Here is a 17,258-nt window from a genome sequence, read left to right on the forward strand (position 1 = left end):
AGTAACTCAGCAAATGCCGGCATGACGACATATGAATTGAAGGTGTAATGACGAATGTAATTTAAAGTCAATTATGTAACCTATTTTTATGCTTTTTTTTGAATATCATTTCTGTCATGTGATACACATAACATAATCTTACATTTAAGATTATTTAAAATGAAATTTATGAAATTCGTTAAATAGTCTCAATCTTTTGCGACTCTCTTTAAAGATCCTTCATTGTTGTTCATGTAATTTTACATGTCATTATATTCCTTTATTGATTTGCACTTTGGTTACAAAAGAGACAGCTTTTGCAATTTAAAACTTATTTCATCTATACTACACTAGTATAGCTCATGAAATGAAGGCAGTTTACTTGGCCTCTAATCATAGGGAATGATACATGCGGGAGACTGCTCTATCTGATCAGTGTGTAACTATGGAAACGGTAATTTAGTGACCTCTTCTCCAGCATCGAGCTTTAGGTTAAGACTGAAATTCGCTGTCTTATGTAATGCTCTGTATCTGCAGTTTAAAGCTGGGAGAATTATACAAAGAGAATAGCAAGTAAACCCTTCTGTAAATGGATCAAACTCGCACTTTTACACTGTAAAACTAATTTCTCTTACATTCATTTATGAATAATTAAAAATTACTGAGTAGTAACTAAGAATATATAAATTCTTTAGATGGAGACCCAAATTTCATTTTTTAAATTATCGTATTTTTTATGTTTACTTTCCAGATACATTTTTAAAAAAATTCTCAAGAAAATATGAAATCTAACAAATGATGAACGAAAGTCTTATTATTTTGATTTTTTGTAAAGAGCAAAGAAAGAAAACTATTGATGACATAAGCTTTCATCATGACATATACACATTAGCCTCCACAGAAGTACCTTTATGACAGTACGGTTAAAATAGAAATAAATATGCATATCCAGTTGTAAACTTTCCCGATTTATGACTAAACATTTATACTGTGATAGGGTATTCTTAGTAAGTAAAATGTGTATTATACAATGAATGAATAGGAGGTATTCGATGAATGGACTGCATGCATTTCAGGTGCAGTGGCTACTCAAGATTATTTACTGATGCACAAACTAGTTAGAGTTGTCATACTGGTTGTCATTCCAGGGATACTGACAGTCAGTGATTTCCACCTTGTAAAATCTTTCCTCTAGGGCGGACAATAATAATAGTTTCTGAAGCTGATTTTATTAGCAATGGTTTGCAAAACAACAACAAATATCCTTGTGTTTTATCAACTCATTATGGTTCCGCTGCTTTGATAAAACAAAAAGGAATGCTCTTTATTGTTTTATGAATGTTATGCCCTGTGACAATGGCCAACATTTTGTAGGTCACGATCACTTTGGCATAAACTTACTTTATGCATGGCAGTTGGAAACTACGAAAATCTTCTTAGAGGCGAGCTGTATAATCGGCAATTACATTGCTATTCTGAAAGAGTTCTGATAACTAAATAAATAAGTAAATAAATAAAAACACCAACTTTAATCATTAAAAGTTGCCAAGTGTTGTTTATACATTGTACGTGGCGTAATTCCTAAGTTTACTCGGCATCTTTTCAACTCAGTAACGCCTGGTAACGGTCATAATTTTACCTAAATATGTGGGTCCTTTGAGAACACCGTAAATGTATGGAGGAAAAGAAATAATTGTCTTTTATGCTCATCTCAAAAGATTTGTTTGTATTTCTGCGAAATAGTCATGCCTAACCAGAGAATAGCACAGAAAATACCCCCCCCCCATTGTAACTACAAAGCCTTGAGCAAGTGCGAAGTTACCAGTTAATTTTATTGTTTGTTTCTATTTTTCAAGTTGTCTTCGTGTGTGCGCGCGTAAATTGAAAGCTTGTTATTACTAGTCAATATCGTCAATCATATTTGCTCCATTATTCCATGCAGATAAGAAAGGAACTAATTTTGTGTTGAATTTGTGCCCCCACCCCCCACCCCACCCCCCCACCCCGGCACGGTACAATAAACAAACAATTGATTGAAAATAAAATAAAAGAAACTAACCTTGCATTGTTATAATGTATTCCTTCCTTTTTCATCATGCGAAATTTACAGAACAAAATATATCAACGAACTCCGTAAATGTAGCGGATGCCGGCATGCGTATGCATCCTTACTGTGTGTGTATCGCTAATGTCAGATAAAAAAAATATCGCAAAAGAGACGAAAATATCACCAGATTGCTTGAAGGCGCTTGCCATTCACGCATGATAAGTTACAAGGTGCAAACGGATCAAGATTGTATTGTATCAGGTTAACTATACGACGATATCTCGCAAATAAAAAAATATCATTATTTTAAAGAACATACAATGTGAGTGCAAATGATAATCTTTCGCTAGTATGGGTTACGAAAGTATTATTATTTATTTATTTTTTTTGGGGGGGGGGCACCAGACAGATGCCCCCCCCCCAAAAAAAAGTGTTTTCATGTACTCTTGTATACCTCAAGATGTGTGTGCTTGTTTAAAGTTTAACAAAAAGGAATTTTGATCAAACTTTTAGTTTATAATTAGTCCTAGTGTTTTATAAAGGGTAGTAGTCTGAAACATGGGTCTTATTCCCATTTTCAGATTTCATATCCTTGATTTTTAGTGATCTTTGCCAAGGATTTCCTATGTTCCGTGTATGCTATGTGTATCAATGCTATGGTGTGTGTATGCTATATAGTCTGTGTGTAGGGACAGCAAAACTATGTCAAATTTGTCCCTGTTGTCTTAATATATATTTTTCTATGGACTTTTCAAATTTATTTGTTTGTCCTGGTATAAATTTAGTTGCTTTTGAATTAATTTGCAATTTAGAATTCCGGCGAGATGAACGGTATACTACCAGTTGAAATTAAAATAAAACCTACTGTTTCATGTGAGTGACTATGGTGTGGCGTTTCTCACATTAAAGTCTATTTTCAAAATGAGGCAGGCTGTATTTGAGTCAGGGTCCGCACTTTCTTTCTTTATTTATTTGTGTTTCTCCCGATTCGAGTTAGGCCTCCTCTCTAGTATTTAATTTATAATGTAAAAGAAGTAAATATCCAACCCAAAACCCCTTAGGAAGTTTTATACATTTACTGGTTTGGTTTTAGCATGAAAAACATAAGTGACATCTACAAAAATAATAAACTGGTAAAAAGACTAGAAAAACCAAGGACCTTTAGAAGTATAAAGGAACTTTTATGTAAATATAGGGAAAATGAGGAACTTTGGGGAACTGAAACTAAGGAAACATATAATTGGATAAGGGAAAATTTAACCTCTAAAATTAAAAATAAAGTAGAGGAGGAAATATCTCGATTAATTGGGACAGACCTTGGAGGTACTGGACCAACATCGGCTCTCCAAAAATACAAAGCTTGATATTCAAATATCTACACGACATATGGCTGACTGGTAAAGTAGCACTCCGAAGGAGAATGATACGCATACATGTAAAATATCTCATGTGCAAATGTGCGAACTTCACAAAATATCATGCGATAGCACAGTGCGAGTTTAGGAAACAAGACAGGATACAGTTAATTATGGAGATATCCAAGAAATAAAAATACAGACGAAACCAAATTTTATATCAAGACGGCAACTTTAACAAAAATTTAATGGGAAAAATAACAGATTACATAACTAAAACCATGATGGCGTGTGACCAAGTCATAAACATAAAAAAAATGAATAGGCCAATTTTTTTGTAATCCTTTCAAATTAATTAGAAAAAAAGAACTTCTATTAAGATTTGTGAATGGGAGGGACGGGGCTGCAAAGGGTGAAAAGAAGGGGAGGGAAATGGGGCAATGGATAGTCTCCCCTTAAAGGGGACCACCACAAAGTGAACCCTTGCCCCCATACCCCCACCCCGGATTGGAATCTGCTGTAGCCGCCAACCTTTTAATTTCTTATAAATTTTCTTAAAAAGCTTCAGTTTCTTTTTATTATCCATTAAAATTAAAATTAAATAATTAAATAAACTTTAATTATATTACGCAACCTATCACAAATCTTAATTATCGGGACAGAGAAACTATATGGGAAAAGTACGAGATAATGACGTCATGGGGCTATGAAAGAGTCTGGGAAAACACCCCATATAGGAAACTTTACATACAAACACGAAAACAAAGGATCTAACAAGTTCTCTTCTAATTCTATTCGCTCTAAATGTACAGCTCTCTCACTGCACGGTAAATCGCCACTGTGTGTGGGGGGGGGGGGAAGAACAACCATTTTTGGAGATTCTGGCAGAAATCCAATAAATAATTTGAGACGGCCTAACTCTAGGTGGGAAATACAAGCAAATAAAAAAGTGTATGGACTCCAACTCGAGTACAGCGGATTTCAATTTACAAATCCAATATGTGAATAATGACAATATATTTGCACACAGAACACATTAGGTTTTTTTTTCTTAATTAAATTATAATACACCGTTACCTCGCCAAAATTCAAAAATATATTAAATAAATAAAAATAAACCTTTTCTTGATCCGATTATAAGGTCCTAAGATTACTGGGGAGATTTGGGAAACAAATATAGGCTATCCCAACATGGAAGCAAAATATAGCATACACAAACTATAGCATATATACATATAGCACACACGGGATATAGGCGACCTCTAGCCAAGGTCAACCAAGAGTATAGGGAAATTAGAATTAAATTTTTTTGACCTAAATTCTTTTGCATAATATAAAACATACAACACGGGGGGGGGGGGATAAATACACATAAAACACTATAATTTTTTGGAAAAGTGGGGGGGGGATCTGTCTGGTTCCCCCCCCCCCCCCCAGTACTTCGTCTTGTGAGGATAAATGTACGTCATTTCCTGCTGGCGTCCTCTATAGGTGGAAAATCGTAGCTAAGTAACAGTGATGTATACTTTTATTTCGAGAAATTAAATTATTTTTTTCTGTACACTTGATAGGTTTTTTTTGGTTCTTTTTGTTCAAGTATAACTACTTTTAATCATGTTATGCAAATCTGATGTAAAAAGAAAAATGTTGGTGCATGGTAACTTTTATACGTCATGGCAACGGAAATTAAATTCCGCGCATGCGCATTTTGTGTGGTAGCAAAAAAAAAAACCCACAAAAACAAGCAAGTGAATTCAAATATCTACTAAAAAAAGCCATTACGTGAGGACTTGGGCTGAAAAGAGCAACTATAGGTACTATAAAATGTTGTCTAGTCTCGGATTTGACAATCATTAGTTTTTTATGCTGATGAAACATTTTTCAGTAGAATTTTTTTCCTACAGTTTAAATGCCTAATTTTACTGTTTATAATCATACCTGTTCAAATGTACTGGTCACATATAACAATATCGTCGAAATATTAACTAATACCATGCTAGATTTATATAGAATGTCTAAATAATCATAAAACTAAAGGTGTAATTGATTATAACCAATATATATTTTTTGCAATAACAAGATAATGAGATCCGAACATTGACCAAACAGTACTTAGAGAAATTCAATATCGATTAGTTCATCCTCAACCTCCAACTGATATACTTTATTGTAAGGGGTAAATGGTACCGTATTGAAATGGAACCGTATTGAAAGACGTGTTAGGATAAAAGATACCGTTGTTAAAGAATATCCTGACCGACTGAGATCTCAACATCGTACATCATAGCTGAAAACAGTGCAAGCCAGTATACATATTTGCATTATGCTCACGCAAGAAATATTGTATCAACCAAAGGGGTTTCTTGACCGAGCGATGCCAAGCCCTTGCGCGAATCCCGCTACGAGTCATAAGTTTCCCCTGATTCAAAGGAATCCTGTACAACTACTTCTGCAAACTGGAAAGTCCAACGCGTCCATTCTATCAATAATGTTACTCTAATTAATACATGACCACAAATCCCAACTTCCCAATTGTATGTCAAGGTCACAACTGCAAAGCTTCTCTTCGTTAACTTTCCGTAACTTACCGCCAGTATTTCATGCCGTGAAACTATACAACTCAACAACCTAATACAGGGAACCGTTTTTACTACAACACCTTAGGCCATTTAAATCATGATTTTTAGCTTCATTTCGACTGTAACTTTGTAACATATTTACCACCACAGCAACAATAAATGGCGCCTGCCGACGGCGGAACAGTCCTTTCCTGTTGATTCCATTGTATAATTTACCAATCTCCAGTCATAAATACTGCACCTGGAGTCACAAAATTAATTCACGCAATTAGATTTGAATAGGGACTACTGAGTGACAGGGACACTCATGCGGCTTTGACCTGATTTCACCAAAAGTAAACCATGTCATCCTGAAACTCACTTACACTTCACTCCGTAACGTTTGCCCCTAGTAATTGACTAATTTTTTCGGTCTAAAGACTATAATCCCAGCACCGACTTCCCATATTCAAGCAAGTATATAAGGAATCCTTAAAATGGAGAGCTGTAAACAAATGCGCATACTCCAAAATATATTACAATATATACATACCTTGGAATTTTATTAACTATTTTTGTTTACATATTTTCATTGTACTCGTGGATGGGCAATGTGATTTTGTGTTCTGCCTTGCTTATAAAATGTATTGTCTTTGGTCAACAAAAGTTGATTTAGAGAGGATAAGAAAAGAAGTTTTGTTAAACGATGATGGAATTAAATACTACTGATTTCAAGCATAAAATTAAAGCTAAACAACAGCATATAACATGTTTACATATATTATTAAGTTCGTCTTCATTTGTCTTTCCGTGCGCCAAATGCCTTCCAAAACAAACATTTTCCATATAGGTAAATTAGTTGTACCAATCTTAAACAACCATATATTTCGACATATATAATATCAATGTATAGGTTTCTCATCAGTTTAAATCGATCTGTGCCAAAAAAAGTCGAGAAAATTAATAATAAAAAAGTTGGTATTTATGACTCATTACTGCTTGCGACTTTACCGATCTTCATATCCTTGATATGTGCATCTACCGTTCCCGTTTTGCGATAGTAGCACATACTTGGATGCTAATACTATAGATTTGAAGCATATAATTAAAGATGTACAACATTAAATAATATGTGTATGTATCTTTGTGCCAATAGACGTGTGTGAAAATACAAAATAAAAAAGTTCCACTTTTTACGGAATATCGGGTGCGACTTTACCGATCTTCATATCCTTGCTACTTTAATACACCCTTCCCGTTTTGTGATTGTAGCACATACTTCGATGCTAATATTAGAGATCTAAAGTATAGAATTAAAACTATACAATATTATAAAATGTGTGTATATATCTTAATAAGCACGTCTTTATTTGTCTGTCCGTGCGCCTAGATCCGACCTATACGAAAGATTTTCATATGGGCGAATAAGTCATAACAATCGCAAAAACAACGGTTTTGACACATTTGATATCAGATGACAAATTTGATTTTAATTGATATGTTTCTAATCATACTAAATCGATCTGTGCCAATAGACATGTGTGAAAATGCAAAATAGAAGGTTTTGTTCTTTTTACTGAATATCGGGTGCGACTTTAGCGATCTTCATATCCTTGCTACGTGAATCTACCATTGACGTTTTGCGATCGTACTACATATTTCGATGCTATTGCTATGTATCTAAAGCATATAATTAAAGCCGTACAACTGTAAATAGTATGTGTATGTATCTTATTAAGTATGTCTTCCTTTGTCTGCCATTTCGCCTAATGTCTTCCTATACGATCGTTTTCCATACAGGTGAATAACTCATAACAATAGTAAATAAACCCCGATTTTGACAAATTTGATATAAATTGATAGGTTTCGCATCAGTCTAAATCGATCTGTGATAGTAGAAATGTAAGAAAATGCAATATGAAAATTTTTGGTATTTTTGACTCTGTATCGGTTGTGAATTTACCGATCTTCATATCCTTGATACGTGCATCTACCATTGTCGTTTGCCTCGGTACCACAAACTTCAATGTTAATAGTATAAATATGAAGCATACAAGGAGTGCTATACAACAGTATATAATATGTGTATGAATCTTATTAAGTACATCTTGATGTGTCAGTATGTCCGCCCAATGTCTTCCACAGCGAGCCTTTTCCATGTTGTGTATTGTTCCACTTCCTATTTTTACACTACCTAATTTCGACCTAGTTTAACAAACACCCATTTCTACAGAGGACACATCTATCGCAGCCTCGACATTTTTTTACACTTATCAGCATTGAGTCACGCAGACAAAAAGATTTGTCAAAAGTCATATCATTATTATTAATGAAGTGAAACAAGGACACATACGATGAAAAATATAATACATTTCTCCAATTCACTTTTTTTCCAACCAGGAAGTCCTCTTAAAATCTTTACCAACTATTCTGACAAGGCAAATGCAATTCCTACCATACCAAGCATCCAGTCTGCTACTCAACATGTATTAGCTATGTGACTCACAGCTGATAACTGCATCTCCAACACTTTTTTAGAATTGTGTTTTACATGAATATGTCATTACTGATTTTCTGAGGTGGTTATTGGGTATTTTACTTTGGAGTAATGAACATGAAACACACGTTTATGGTATATTTCATAAATAAACCAGCATCCTCTACATTACTGCTAATTTAAATAAAAGTACATGTATTACTATTAGGATTTTTCTCTCAAAAATAGGCAATTTTACTTTAATAGTAAATTTTCAAACGTCCATTAAACTAATCTTGATATTTAACTTATTTTGACAAATTCATTCTTTCTAAATGTCTTCTGTCTCCTATTATTTGCACTATTAGAGAAATAAGTTATGAAGTATGCAAAACAGTTTTGTACCTTAAACAGTACATGTTCATTAAATAATTGGGGTTCTGCATATTCACAATGCCAATTAATTATTGCAAGGATGTTGTACACTAAATATAGTATTCTTTTATTAGAAGTAAACAATTGTATTATTATACCATCATGATTTTCCCCCAATTTTATTCTTTCAGCTTTTCCAACAAAATCTGTTCCAAAACAAATTTTTTGATAAATATAGGAACAAATTCTGAGTAAACACCATTTTTCTTTTTGTTGTTGTTGTTAATGGCAGACTGAGAGAAGAAAATGCAGCAGCATATAATATGAACTTAAGTGAAGTTGTGAACTTACTAAGCCTGGATTTAAATAAATGGTATCACTTGTATTTCTAATGATAGCCACAATCCTCTTAGTTTGGGCTCAAGACCAGCAATAGTGAATAGAGGTATTTCGAAAGACATATAACAGCTCACTCATTATAATGTTACTAATTAGCATTATTGAAAACTTGTTAGATATCATAATAAATAATATATATGTATGGTGCTTGTTGACGACATTGGCAGATTATTCACTCCACATCCTGGTTCCCGGGCAGTTGTGATCTCTCACAATAATAATCACGGGCACAGTGGCTCGTTACAAAGAAAATCAACAGATGTGGGTTCTAACCTGTAACAAAATTAACATATTATATTGTTACAGGTTAGAACCCCATCCCTTAATTTTCTTTGTAACGACCCCCTGTCATCATGGGCAGTAAATTTGAAACATACTACTTCCGGGTCAATCTATTTTTACGCTGCAAGAAATGCTTGTATATAATGGGAGGTAACTCAAGTTGTGCTATTCAATTTAATTCATTAATGAAAAAATGGAAATAAATAGGTAAAAAGGCAATTATTTATTTTGCAGATGAATATTTATCGAATATTTAACATTCAGCAGCGTAAATATGCATTTATTTTATTAATATTTGTGGCAAGAGTGCAGAAAAGGACGACGTGCTTCGTGGGCAGATTTCCATCTGCCCACGAAGCTTTCATCTGCCTACGAAACCAGCCCGAGGACGACAAAACTGCCCACGACCCACCTTAAATAATAGTATATATATAATATTTCTTATTTAAATGTTTGTCTCAAATATAATATGGAGGGATTTGAAAGATTATCTGCAATCAAGCCCTGGAAAGCTTTTAGATTCGATCTTGACAGACTAACCCTTGACTCGCGGAGACGAGCCCTGACTGATCTGATTGATACTATCAGAGATGCCAAAAAAGAATTTTTCGTCCATAGAGCATCTCACGTATGGTCAACTTTTAGAATTATGCACGACGACGTGGTCGTCGTTGATGCTGCAATGAATAATACACGAGCGAAAACGATTATCGATTATCTCACTAAAAATATTTTATTAAAATAAAGTTTATCGTGCAGGTGGAAGGTAATTGGATTATCCGTGACAAAACTGATTATGTTCCTGATGCAGATAGACAATTTGTCGTATTGGATGCAAATACAAGACCAGGAGCATGAACTGGAATTGACAAATTTTATTATGTTAAAACGTATCCTGTAACAGTGGTCTATTATGGAATCTATCAAATAAAAAACCCGAACAAAGGGAGACTTCGCAAAATGAGCATGCGCGAATAAATTGTGTAGCTGAACGTTTTATCGAACATTTCAAAAACGCAAAACGTGGAAACGGTTTAACTGATCGGCGACGTGAAATAATATCAGCGTGGGCTGAACTAATCGGTGATGATGGTGCGTCAATAGACGATGTCGTTGAATTATCAAGTAAATTAAAATTTCCAGGGATAGTAAAAACGTTAACGGGAGAAATCTTACATGAATCAGTAAATAAATCAAAAGGTACACCAATTGAAATTATCGATCATAACGCTCACGCTTGGACATCCGCGGTAACAATATTTCCGCGGCATCGCGTCGTGAAATATTACCCGCCAGAGAACTCTGGTAAAAATATGTTTGATTTTGTTATCAAATAAGTAAAACCGATCCAGTATCAGTGTGGTTATTTAAAAGTTCCGAAAATGGCCAGTATGATCAATTTGTAAGACCTAACGGTGAAATATATCGTAAAGAATCTATGCATGAAGAAATGAACAAACTCGCACAAACATATTCAGAAAACACCGAGCAGTTATTAACTAATTGTTTTACAGTTCCGTCAGTTGCTGCCCACGCTGCTCGAAAAAAAAAATTCATGGTCGCCAACACGCGCTGAGTTCCTTGAAGATGTTCAGTTGAGTTGCGTCGAATACGGACACGGTGGATTATGGAATACCAAATATGACCACAAGGATATTATTTCTGTTGACATGGTTGCGTGTTATCCAGGAAGTTTTCTTGGGATGGGCGAGTGTAATGGATATTTTGCGCGATTTGGACACCCTTGTCATGAAATGACGCGAGTTGCTATTAATGGCCCATTACCCGATTTTGATCTGACGGGATTTGCTTACGTAACATCGTTTGAATTCGCTAAAAATCTTCATCCGATTTGTTATGTTTGGTTTGGCAGACATCTTAGTGAAAAACGCTGGGTGCCGATAGTGTTATTACGATACATGCTTGACAGTAAAATACTGACGTCGTTGACGGTCAGTGAAGCGATTATATCACATAGGGCTCAGACCGAAGTTTGGTAACCAACACGGGAGAGTATCAGTCTCGATGAAGTCATTGAAGAATATAAGCGAGAATGTCCAAATACTCCTGTTGATGTCATTAACAATAACGCTCCTAATATTCTTAAGATTAAACTCAGCAACAGTGAAAAAACAGCAAAAGATCTCGGTAGAAGAATAATCGGTAAATTTACTCAAGGTGGTACACATGATCATACACGGCATCATTCACGATTAATTATGGATGATGCTGAATTAAATTTTATAACTGCTGACACCGTTGCAAAAAAGACACTTTGTAATGGGGAGGACGCTTTCTTGTCTGACGGAACACGGTTGGGCACAATTGTTAGTTACATTAATGGAGAATCACCTCAGTACACACATTTAAGATCTTCGATGCTGGCTTATGTTTCTATAAATTTGCTATCAATGATAAATAGATTTCCCGACACTGCAGTTAGAGTTGCCACGGATTCATTTTACTTGAATAAAAGATATTCAGAATCACTGGCTCGTTTTACAAGCAATGATGAATAATGGAGTTCATGGAGAATAAAAAAGGAAATGTTACATGGATATTGTGAATACGCTGATGTTGCGATTAAAGATAATTATTGTAAATCAGAATTATCGGAAGTGTCGTTGGCGCCGTCTGTGAATGATCCAATCACCAGATACAAAACCGTTTATTTGAACGGACCGGGTGGTTCTGGTAAGACAACTCGAGCGATTGAATTATTTCGAAATTCAGATATGATTGTGCTAACATCAACACACAGACTCGCCAGGGAGATGAAACAACGAGGAGTCAATTCTTGTACTTATTACAGCTTTTTCAAATACAGCGGTGATGTGTGGACTCCTGACCGAATGGGAACAAAATACATTCCGAGGATTATTATTTGGGATGAAGTGTGCACAGTGCCGTTAGAAACATTAAAAACATTTCTTGATTGGCTGCTAACAAAAAATACTGCAGTCATTATGTGCGGTGATCACGGTCAGCCACCACCTTTTGTTGGTCCATCTCCGCATTTGTGGTTAAAAGATTTTGTTGACTACGTTGAAGAAGTGTCTGATGATCATAGATCTCTTGATGCAACGTTGAAGGAATTTAAAACATTAATCAGATTACAACCGAATAAAACTCAATGTGAAATTATGCGTAAAATAATTTCAGAGACTTCAATGAGCGACTTTTGGAAAACGTGGAAAGCAAACGATTTGATAGTGGCAAGTAGAAAGATAGAGACACACTTCAACAGCAGCTATTTCAATTACAACGCGAGAAATTTCCAATGTTGCCAGTGCCGTTGTGTTATAGACCAGCTGATACACGACTACAACATATTGACGTTGATATACCAGGACAGACCGAAAAACAGAATTTAGTATTAAATGATATTGTCAATGTTGTTGAAGATGCATTGCGCGCTGATAATTCCCCGTGGACGCTAGGATACGCAATGACGATTCATTCCTCTCAAGGACTGACTATTACTGATACAATTGTTTGGATCGTTGATGATCGAATCGAGTGGTCAAACTTAGTTTACTTAGCTGTGTCCAGAGTCAGAAGATTTTCTCAACTGCGGAGAATTGTCATGGATGAGTCAATGGCTGATGACAACGATAAATGTCAAGTCGATATAATAAGAAAAAAACTCGCCGGTTACAAACAGAGTGACAAAAAAAAAATAATCGAGCTGTAATTGTATAATGTTATGGCAGTATTCGAGTAATAATCCAAGACAATTCACCCTAGATAGAAAAGATAATAGTCGCGGTCATACACGACAAAATGTGATGCTGACCTGTCTTGAGTGTAATCGACGTAGAGGTGCCAACACTTTTGGTGCTAGTTAAGTGATCTGGGCGGTAATTGTGTGTCCTCGGGAATTACTTGTAATTGTTCACGTGTGAATCCACGTTGAGGAGCAGTTGAATCCAGCCTGTAGATTGCTGGTCTACCAGTGGATCTAGTTATGTTAGATATCTTGTGTGTGGTAATACTCCAGATAGGATCAGTCGCTCTTTTTTTACCACCTTCAGGTTCACCTGGTTCATATAAATATCTCACAGTGACATCGCCCAGTATTGGTTGTGTTGAAAAATCACGTCGTTGTACGGGTATATTTTTTTTGGTAATTGCGTTTATAGGTTTCATGTTGGTTGTTCGAGTTATTTCATTATTTAATGCAGTTATCACGCTTGGTAATCTTGCAACCCATTCGCGAGATCTCTTGTCCTGAATGAATTCCTTCGCGTACTGATATCCAAATAACCGCTCAGCAAGTGTTCGATTAAATCGCTCAACAATTGCCTGATCACGATGAATCTCAATATGTCCTCGCCTGATGGTGATATTATGTTGCTTCATCAGCGATGATACTGCACCCTGAAATTCTTTGCCAGGATCAACTTGTAATAGATTTGGCCATCGTAGACCACCTCGTTGATAAATTCGTTCAAAAGCAGAAGCAACCTCAGATGCTGTTTTAGTCGGTAACGGTTCTGCATCTTTGTATTTACTTGCAACATCAACTACAGTTAACGCGTACTTGTATGTTCGACGACGAACGGTATCATGTGGTAGAAATAATATATCAGCCTGATGAACTTCATTTGGCACACTAACTGTGCAAAAATAATTTTCTTAGGACGCGGTAGATAAATTTGCCATATTGCCTGTTTGGATAACCAATCTGCTGCAGTATCACGTGTGACTTTTGCTGCACTGGCAAGTTTGCTAATTGCTGCGTTACCCTTCCAGTATCCTCTTGGGGAATAATAAATCGACTCCATTATAATTAATTACCAGCACCTAATACAAGCTTAGATTTCATCGCAGATTTTATTAACCAACTAGCTAACCTCTCCTTGAAAGATTTATCAGTGATGGAATTTAACGCGTGAATTAATTTCACATCCGCGAGATGCCTATCTTGTAGATTTTTACTTTTATAAGCTACATCATGCGCATGACACGCTTTATCGATAGCGTTTATCGGATACTCACCTGGGTTTGATTGGTCTTGGTCATCAAGTCTGATATCAAGTCTGGTTCCAGGACCACAGTAATTATATCCTGGAAAATGTTTTTTCTCCTGGGTATTTAGCCCACGGAGCTCCTGGAAGTTTTCCTAATTTTGCGGCAATATCACCGCCTTTTTTTTTTTACTTGATGCTGGCTTTGACTTTGGTTTTGACTTTGGTTTTGGTGCTGACTTACCACCTCACGGAGTCAGGGAGATAAATTTGAACTTTTTTGTACCGCATCGCTCACACTTGCCCGTAACCGCAGATCTATTATTTTTTGTTGTAATGGTTGTTAGATCACTTGTTGGCGTACGCGCCCTGCATTTCACACAATATAAATCCATATTTATTTTATATTATTCTAATAAAAATCACTGACTTTTCTGCAACAAGGAAACAAGAACCAGTTAAGCATCACGCAGCGCTACCAAATTCTGTTCGTATGATTATAATTGGCCCATCTGTGAATTGTAAGACACAGTTGTTACTTAATTTAATAATGAAGTGGATGAAGTGGGACAAGTTGCATTTGGTAGCTCCATCTGTGGACGATCAACGATGCTACGAAGTGTTAAAAGATTTTAATGAAAGTGCAAAATCATTAAATGAAAACGATGATGATGTTGTTGAATTTATAACTGACATTGATGAAGCACCAAGTGTAGAAGATATTGATGGATTTATTAATAATTTAGTTGTGTACGATGGTGTGATGTTGGATAAACAATTAAACCCTGCCAGGATATTTTCCAGAGGCAGACACAAAAACACAGATGTGATTTATGTAACCCAGCGATATACACAAATTCCTAAAGTGATCAGGGATAACTGTAATATTCTTGCAGTGTTTAACGGTGTTGATACACACACGTTACAAACTATACATCAGACTTGGTGCAGTGGCGATATGGATATAAATAAGTTTAGAAATTTATTTAGTCATGCCCAATCAACCCCGCACGGATTTATAACAATAAATTTACATGATCCTCGAACACGGTATCGAGTCGGGTTAGATACGATTTTTGGAGGATAGCAGCAGGGAGGGTGCGCCTCCAAATTGTCACCGACAATCGCGCATATTTTCCTTTTTGCGACAAAGAAAAACAAAACATACCAGCGATAACGGTAAACAAAGTTGTTTTACGCTGATACGCACTTTTTTTTTACGATTTTGTAGGAAGGCTTAATTTGACGAAATACGAGTGAACCAATAGAGGCTCTTTACCGTCTCCTGACAAATAGGCAGCAGAGACGGCGACAGTTGTTGTTGAAATCTTATTTTGACAAATATATAGTGAATCAATTAAAGGCTGTTCGCCCTCCCTGCTGCTTTCTTGGAGTTTAGATGTGTTTTCCGAAATTCTTTCAGTCTATTCCACCTATACCCATCCCACCACCCCCTGCATCCAGTTTAGCATAGACTAACTTCACCTGCACATTACTAATTTAATTAACCGCTCAGGTGGCCTAAATGGTTAGAACGTCTGCCTCGGATGCGGGAAGTCACGGAATCGAACCCCGACTGTGTCATACCAAAGACTAATTAAAATGGTACTTTAGTCTCGCAGCTGCCTCGCTTGGTGCTCAGCATTAGGAGGTTATCGTTAGGGCGTATATAGCTTCGTCCCCACCCAGCCCCATGATTCAAGAAATTACAAATTATTAACATTTAAAATCAAGTCTATGTTTTGTACATAGTTGGTGCCATTCAAAATAAATTCGCCTGTTTAGCATGCACTTAATATTCATACAAATTTAAGTAAGATAATATAAGTCCATCCTGTTGCCTGCATCTCTGGCATTAATAATTATTTCTCTCCAAAGGATAGATTATCCTTGGGAAGTTAAAGCATTATATAGACATGAAGTCACAAGACAAGAAAAAATACAAGTCTGACCATGGGGGACCGGACTTCGATTAAGCGATATATTAATATAGAGCTGCATCTCAATTTGTTTCGTGTGTTTACTTAATGTGTCATTGTTGATTCGTATTTATTTCTTAATATAATGTATCAGTCTATCAGTCCGCCCTTGTCCATCTGTCTTTATTTCAATACATGCACCACTCACCCACCCATACGTCCATCCGCCTCTACGTTCATCCATGCACGCAGACAACCGTCCGTCCATCTATATATCTCACAACGTGTTAATATTTAGTAATCTGTTTGCCGAATCATGTAAAGTTTTGATGGTGGTGGTTTAGTGATACACTACTATCGAAATAGTTGTTTGGCAATGCTGCTTTGCAATGGGTTTCTAGCATTATATTTTATTTGGAAGAACTTTGAATTACAAGTACATGTGTAATCTTTATCTCTTCCCTGACTTCTCAGATCCCGATCCTTACTTGTGATCTCGTTCATGAGAAATCGAGTCAACAAAAGTCCTAACCTGATACGAATCAAATTCTATATAAAAAGCATATATAAAGCAGGATAACCTGGTTTGAGGAACGGACTTCAGAAATGTAATGTTGGTTGTTATTGCTATCGGGGTAGTGATCTGGCTGAATAACACGAGAACCACTTTGACTGAACTAGATGGACTCTTGGAACTTGAATACCGCGAATTAGTGCGAATGCTTTATTCAGAGTTGCAAATACCAAAGGAGTAACAGAATGCCATGATAAACGCCCGAAAAAGGTTAATGACGCGTGTGAAAGAAATTAAGACAAAGATATACATCCACAGAGACAATTTGAAAATCTTTTGAACTCGTGTGAAACGGAACAAACTCTAAAAGTAAGTGCGTACAAA

The sequence above is a fragment of the Sinohyriopsis cumingii genome, chromosome 17 (assembly GCF_028554795.1).
Source record: "Sinohyriopsis cumingii isolate HCF-2022 chromosome 17, ASM2855479v2, whole genome shotgun sequence".
Taxonomy (NCBI): domain Eukaryota; kingdom Metazoa; phylum Mollusca; class Bivalvia; order Unionida; family Unionidae; genus Sinohyriopsis; species Sinohyriopsis cumingii.